The 8,266-nt window shown below is 40.9% G+C and overlaps 1 long non-coding RNA gene across 1 annotated transcript; it reads left to right on the top strand.

Annotated features, from left to right (window-relative positions):
• Positions 1–728: 728 nt before the first annotated feature.
• LOC145415940 (uncharacterized) lies at positions 729–3,214 on the top strand. The gene is made up of 3 exons (XR_013900186.1): positions 729–871; positions 2,758–2,858; positions 3,173–3,214. It is a non-coding gene; the product is annotated as an uncharacterized LOC145415940 (long non-coding RNA).
• The last annotated feature ends 5,052 nt before the right edge of the window (positions 3,215–8,266 follow it).

The raw sequence follows: 8,266 nt of genomic DNA on the forward strand, positions 1-8,266 counted from the left end.
ACTAAACCTAACGCAGCTGAAAGAACGTTTCTACTGTACACTCTCACTCCCTCAGTCTTAACTGACTCCCACAGACACTCGCACTCGCTGCACCCCGTGCAGGTTCACTCATACTCCAACGGATGCTCCAACTCACTCACTCATTTACTCAATACCGACTTGTGGAGATTGGAGAAAGTTTCGAAGACTTTCTAACTCAGGTTCTTTCTCCTACTGTCACAAGCTTAGTTGAAAGAAGTTACTTTATTTGCATTATTTTACAAGTAATGGATGGGTCGAATCTACCAAAACCTGCATTACATAATACACTTAGATTTATATTGCTATGCTCTAAAGTCTCAACCATTCACACAGCCAAAGTAGCATATGAGGAAGAGCCTTTCTTCCTCTATCTTTGCCTCCCCGTTCTTTTCAGTTTATCTCAGTCTTTTCCGTTCTTCCTCTGCCTCCTCCTTCACCTGCCCCTCTACTAACAATCTCCTAAACCCTCCACAGCCAAAGCAATATGTGAAGGAGAGCATTCACTACCTCCAACTGTCTACCCATTCCTCTCCTTTTTTCTCCGACCTTCCTGTTTCATCCGCTGTCTCCCTCTCTCCTCCTCCCTCTTTCAGATGCCTTCCCTGCCTCCCTCTTTTCTCCCAGCCTCTAATAACGATGTTCTACCAAACCTCTACAGTCGGAGTATTATGTCAGGGGCCGCTTCCGTTACCCGTATGCCAGCTCAGCGTGTTAGGCTGCATCCTGGTACTTGACATACTCTGCGGAGATCTCACCCAAGACCTGCTGGACACAATAATCGGAACCTTGACAGACTGCGTCGTAGAGTTAAAACTGGAAGTGAACTTGGACCTTCTCCCTAACATTACCCGTAATGTCACTCTGTTTTACGCTGATTTTCATACCGTCACTCGTTTTACACTGATTTTTCACAATGCACTCTCTCATACTCTGATTCTCATAATGTCACTAAATTAGAAGCTGATTTTCATTGTCACTGTTTTAGGCTGATTCTCACACTGTCACTCTGTCTTAAGCTGATTTTCATATTATTCCTGTTTTACTCTCATTTTGATATAGTCACTCTGTGTTATGCTAATTTTCATACTCTGTTTTACCCTGTCTCTCATACCACAGCTTTATGTTATGTGATCATTTTAATCTTGCTCTCACACCCATTCTTTATGTTATGTGATTACTCTAGCTCCCATATCTTAGCTTTGTGTTGTGTGATTCTGTTTTTCTCTGACTCTCAGATCCTTGACTTATGCGATTTTGTTTTACTCTGGCGCCAATACCATATCTTCATTTTTTGTGATTCTGTTTTACTCTGTTTTATATTATTTTGGTGGCAGTACTATGACTTTGTTCCATTCTCACCACATGTTACTCATTCCAGGTTGGTGGTGCCGGAAAGCAGGAGAAAGCAACCTCAGTCACTCTCATTCTGTTTCTCAGCGGTCTATTTTAATGGGCTATGTAAAGATCTCTTAAAATTACTTCACTCTCATCCTCTTCTAATGCACGGTTTACCCCAGTTGCTTCATTTCTTGCCGTCGCAGGTTACTGGTAGAGTTGTTCTCCCCTAAGCCACTTCATTCCAATTTGCTTTATATCATACACACTTCTCACATTCGGTCACACCTCTAGTTAATAAAATATTTCAACACTATCCTTCCTGCTGCGTCTAGACCTCATCATTTCCCTCATTAACTAATCTGTATACTGTCGTCAATCTCCCACCACACCTTCTCTCTATTGGCTATATCATAACATAGCCTGATCTGCACATTCCATTGCACTACGTCTACTTTAACACGTCCCTGGTTTTTCATACTCTTTCAATGTCCTCTTTCTCTTGCTAAGTCATCTAACTCTACATACAGACCTGCAGCACTTCATCAAAGCACTTGCACCCTTTTTCGGTCCCTAGTATTGAAAAATCGATGCATGCATCAATACAGGACCGTCAGGGTCACTTTGCTTTCCTACTTCCCCATGCTTCACATTGCCCTAATATGCCTCCTCTCCTATCCTACGACTTGCTTGAGATCCCATAGTTCTGTCTGGTGCTTTGGGCACTTTTAAATTTCTACAGTTCTATATTTCCTCCTACACTTGAGCGATCAAGCTTATATAGCGTTCGACTCCATGTGTTTGTTAGATGTCATCACCTCGGCTTTTCTTGTATTCGATAAACTTCTTCCATTTAATATGAAGACTTTTTTTCAGCTTATTCTTGCAAACTGGATTCACCAAGTAGTTCAGTGTGGCGCATCTGTTTAATCTTCAGGCAAATTTGTTTTTATTTGTGGTGTGGGAAATCTTTTGAATCTTCCTGCTAATTTGTTTTTCTATGTGGTGTGGAAAATCTTTTAAATCTTCTGGCTAATTTGTTTATATTTGTGGGATGTAGAGTTCAGATAATGACAAGACAACAACGATGTCGATGACAAAGCTATTACAATGATTCCTATAGAACTAGAGTGAGAAAGATTTATTCTCTCTCAGTCAAATCCCCCTCCATCATTCCCCCACACTGCTCACCTGCCTTGCTCTGCCCTGCCTGCCCCTAAATTATGTTGCCATTCCCTGCCCTCCTTTACATTTCCCTGCCATGCATTCCTCTTCATTACCCTGTCCTCCATTCCTCTTCATTACCCTGCCCTGTCCTGCTCTGCCCTGCGTCCCTTCAAACATCAGGCAGGTTCTATAATCACTTGACCTAATCGACCCTCTCCCCTTCCTCTACCACAGTCGGCACACCAGCTGAGGTGATCTTGGATAACTTGCTAGTAATCTTCGGCCTTGAAAGCCTCGTGGCGGTCCTCCTGTGTCTGCTGTCGAAGCTTGGCTTTGTGAGTACGACAGATAGATATAGAAAAATTGATGGGGAGAGAGAGAGAGAGAGAGAGAGAGAGAATTATCATCTGATCCTTTTTATTTTATAGTAAAAACATATGTATTAAGATACGAAACTCACTTTCACGATCATCATCACTCTTGTGGAAAAATTACTTTAAGTGTTACGCCATGGTTGGTCTAAACTGAAAAAAAAAAAAAATAAAATCCATAACCTCTATAACTTATCTGTGACTTGAAAAAAACATGCACAACGCCTGTAACTCCTCTCTCTCTCTCTCTCTCTCTCTCTCTCTCTCTCTCTCCACAGCTCCTCGAATTCATCTCATGCTTGCTTGGTGGAGTTCTTGGAATTCTTGGATAACATGGAACCCGTTGAATCGACCTGAACAAACGTGAACCTAAACCAGGACCAATCTCCATTCTGTGTGTGTGTGTGTGTGTGTGTGTGTGTGTGTGTGTGTGTGTGTGTGTGTGTGTGTGTGTGTGTGTGTGTGTGTGTGTGTGTGTGTGTGTGTGTGTGTGTGTGCGCGCGCGCGCGCGCGCATGCGCACAAGTGTGTATGTGAATTAATCTAAAGCAGCATCTTACATTGTTTTTATTACCTGACTAATACACTGATCATAATCATTTTTTAACCAGCTCTGAATAAAGGGGTTTTAAATGATAAAAAGTATTATATGAATTCAATTGCACTAGAACTCTAAGGAACGGTAATGTATAAATATATATAATTCCCTTTTCAACATAACCCTTAATGGTAGTTCTTCAAGGAAACACTGCTTTGTCTTGGTGCTGAAGCCTGTGCATTCCAGTCATTAAAGGAACTATACTAATCAGGTGCAACTACACTGGCAAGTTTCCTTACTACGGATCATATGAAAAGTGTTCCCCTGACACTAAGTGCCTGAACTGGACATACGAGGCACCAACTCAAAATTTTTTCTAGTAGTTTACTATCTTGCAGTCTACCAAGTTCTTTTCACTGGACAGGGAAGGAGTTGAGAGACGTTCGTATAACCAGTTAGCGAAGTTGCCCGGCTAAATCGATGCCACCATGTGAAGGGGTCCCTCACCAGCACCAGCCTCTTTCTATACAACAAAGACGAGTTCCGTCAAACCATGGTCATTAATCTTCAGCAGCGATGCAGCAGATGACTTTGGCGTAGTCAGCGCTGATCCGGAGCAAGAGTTGTCAAAAATACACGAATTTCTACAGTCTAAGCTCCTTTGTAAACGAAACCTTGGGATGAGCAGTCGGCATGAAGAGTCCAGTCGTCTCTCCTGTTTTTCTCTCCATGAACTTTGAAAGTCAGTGTGGTGAGTCCGCAACAACTGACAATGACGATACTACCCGGCCACATATAACATCATCAGTGTCGGCTGCTGCGAGGTTACCACACTGAGGCGAACGAAGTCGTTGTACAGCAAACGTAGGAGTGTTTGGAGAGACATTGAAAAATACTGATAGATGTCCCGTGGAACGAGGAAAAAGGTACCCTTCCTTAAAATGGAGCAGACGAAAGTAGGAGATATAAGCAATTGAAAAACGTACTTTTTCATGTAATGAAGAAACAACCAAAGACTAAAAATCCCAAAAGTTTTTCTTTACACGGAAAACAAATCACAACAATGCAAACTTGAAGATCCACTTATACTGAGATGTGACTGGGTTCAGAGACAAAGGAAAATACAGCCTGAAGAAGGCAGTTTCGAAGCTGATCTGCTGCACACATGAATGACTGAGTAGTGTGCTGCCAGAAATGTTCTAAGACCTGTGATAATGGACGAAGGGTGCAAATAGACGTTTGAGAAACGCACCAAAACAGAGATGATGCAGAGATAGAGATACAACACTGCAGAGAAAAGGGATAGGTTGAAGGGAGTCAGTGAGAGAGGGGATGTTGATAGACGATAAGCCTTTGATTCAAGCATGTTTAAAGAACGGTATGTGGGGAACGACTCCAACGCCAAACATGCTAGATGTACTCAACACACGGGCGAATAACATGCCTAAACAAAGTCAACAACTGTCTAGTGTTACGAAAACACGGAGTCGGTTTAGTGCATGTAAACCCTTAAAAGAAGATTTTTGCACGGGTGGTAGTATGATCTTTTCAAGACTCGTAGAGAAAGAAAACCCAAGGATATAAAGAGACAATGATGGATTGAGCTGTGTATTGTTAAATATTAAGGGATATTCCTTTTGAAAATTGTAACGAGACAGAAGGTGTAGATGTTGTATATAGACAGATAGATAGATAGATAGATTTATTTATTTATGGAATCAAATATGATAGCCAGGTCAGAAAGTAGTGAACCACAGCTTCATCACATCATGACTTAAAGAACTGAAGAAACGGACGCCGAAACAAGCATTTAGGAAAGTGAAGGATGGAGCCGTCTGAGTGAGAGTGGACAAGGATAAAAATGCAGTTCAGAAAATCAATTATGAATAGAAGGGACACAGCTGGTGAGAGTACAGAGAACTAAGGAACACCACTATCGATAGTTTTAGAAGACGAACATAGACAGTCTACAATAGCAGCTACAGAACGACCACAAGGAAAGCTTGAGATGAAGGCACAGACAGGAAAGAAACCAAAAAAGCGCACTTTGGAAATCATCAATTTTTGCCAAACTCGGTCGATAGCTTTGACTATGACACGTGCAATGACAAAAGTTTCGCCACAGTCCCGAAAGAAGGATGGCCAAAAATCATAAGGCAAGGTGTACATCACCAGTGGAGCATCCCTAGCAGATAAGAGTTTATGAGAGGACAATGCTTCAGAATCTTCTAGTTAAACATACCCTCAAACACTTTACAAAAACAACATTCTGAGGCAATTGTGCGATACTGAGTGGGTTAGGAACGACCACCCCTTCTTGGAAGAGCATGAATGAAAGCAAACTTCCATTAAGAAGGTAAGGCACAAGTTGACAGACATAGGCAAAAGAGTTTATCTAGACAGGGTGCAACCACAGATCAGCCAATGAACAAATTGGACTGTTTCGAAGGTAAGCGACAGTTGACCATATTAAAATTTTAATGTAAGAAAACTTATAAACATGAAAATAGAGTTTCCTGGATAGCAGGGAAAAAGGTAGGTAATATAAACAGGTCATGTCGCAGGTAGAGCAGACAACAGACGGACAACCAAGGCAACGGAGAGACAGGCCCGAGATGAGTGAAGGGAAGAGCCAGACAAGGAGCAAAATGAAGATACGAAATGCGGAAATTCGCTGGTATTCGGAAATTTGCTGCTATTCTATGAAACAGGCTAATAAGCAATACTGTAGGACGTGATGGAAAATGATGAGAGAGGTGTTTGTGATTCAGTGGACTGACTAAGGCTGCTGCTATAAATGCATATATATATATATATATATATATATATATATATATATATATATATATATACATATATATATATATATGTATGTACAGTATGTATACTGTGTGTGTGTGTGTGTGTGTGTGATGACTATAGAAGTATGCTTTAACACCAATTTGAAAGGATCTACTCCTGTATACTTATACAAGTGTGCTTCCTTCAAGAGGTACACGATAAACACCAGCAGAAGTTATTGCTCTAGTGAGCTTAATAAATACTTATGCTAATTTGTAAGCGAAATCTTACAAATTTAGTCAATTAAGGAAAAACTGATGGTGTCAGATGATTTAAAGTGAGGCGAATTATGAGGCGGTAAACTGTAGATGCTCTCTCTCTCTCTCTCTCTCTCTCTCTCTATCTATCTATCTATCTATCTATCTATCTATCTATCTCGTCAGAAGAATTTAGTAAATGACCACTGTATAGCAATATTACACTTAAACTCAATAAAGACCATGTTGCAGTAGTTGCGAGAAAGTGGTCGAGTACAAGAAGACTAATTTTTAAAAGCTAAATGCAATTGTAAATAAAAGTGACTGGAATTCATCTGTTCCAACATTGGCTATTAACGCGGAATGGAAAAGCAACTGAGCAAAAAATTAATAACATAAGAGAAACGAAGATGTCTGAAAGGATAATATGAGCAGGGTTGAATAAACATCAAGGAATTGAGTAAGTCGAAAGAAACCAGGGGGAAGCTTGGGATGGGAAGAAACCAAATGTTTCCTCTGAAAGATGTTACTGGAGAAAAATAAATAAATAAATGTGAATTAAACAGAATATTTTTATTATAAACTGTATAAGAGTAACACTGTGACTGAAGAGCTAGTCCAGGATATGGCAATAGTAAACAGAGACAATGCCAGCAACAGACTTAAAAAAAAAAAAACTTACGAGGACTGAATATGGATAAAGCAGGAGGTTAGGACAATCGCACCAATGATCTCATTAAAGATACATGTGACTTTGGAGATGAAGACTTTTTACAAAATGCTTAAAGTAAAAATCAAGAAAAAATATGAATTAGTTCTGCTATAGATGCAGACCAGCCAAGTGAACTAACTGGGCTGTTTCTTAGCTATGACACAGTTGGACATATTAAAGTTTTTAACAAAGTAACAAAGAAAACTTTTAAACATGAAATGAGAGTTTCCTGGATAGCGGGAGAAAAGGAGGAAATATAAACAGGTCATGTCCCAGGCAGAGCAGACAACAGACGGACGGAGAGGCAGGCCCGAGATGAGTGAGAGGAAGAGCCAGACAAGGAGCAAAATAGAGATATGAAATGAAGAAATTTGCTGGTAATCGATGGACCAGACAAATAGCTAAACTGTAGGACGGGATGGAAAATCATAAGAGGTCTTCGCCCTGAAGTGGACTGACTCAGGCTGCTGTTATGAATGTTTATTGTGTGTGTGTGTGTGTGTGTGTGTGTGTGTGTGTGTGTGTGTGTGTGTGAGTGTGTGAGTGTGTGTGTGTGTGTGTGTGTGTGTGTGCGCGGGCGGCCGAAGGCTTTAATGGTGTCTAATGTGTATCTAATCGTATCTAAGTGGGCGGCCACACTTGCTCCAAACATGTGACCGACAAGAGGAAACGAGGCTCAGGGGTCCGTCCAACGTTAAGACTCAGATACTGCAGCGGCTCTAACCCGGTGCGTCGCTTCGTCTTGTCGATCACATGTTTCCAACAGGTATGGCCGCACCTAACACCAGCTTGCAGGCTTCTGCTCCGTATTCTTAAACAGTTGTTCTTTCTTCCACACCCATACCGTAGGCAAATGATTAACTCAACGCCAGCAGATGCTTATTACCTTCATTACCTTAAGACATACGTTCCTAAATTCACCAGCCGTATCTTACCATTCAGCCAATTACAGGAGTAACTGGCAGTGTCAGATGTGTTAATATGTCGGGAATTATTAGTAAGAAGAGTTTATCTTAGAAAAAATGAGGTATAGATGAAAAACTAAGTGATAAGAGCGTGATAAGAGCGAGTTCATGTGTGTGGGA

Source organism: Coenobita brevimanus, chromosome 104 (assembly GCF_032717465.1).
Source record: "Coenobita brevimanus isolate Jiangsu-jjx chromosome 104, ASM3271746v2, whole genome shotgun sequence".
In the NCBI taxonomy this organism is placed as follows: domain Eukaryota; kingdom Metazoa; phylum Arthropoda; class Malacostraca; order Decapoda; family Coenobitidae; genus Coenobita; species Coenobita brevimanus.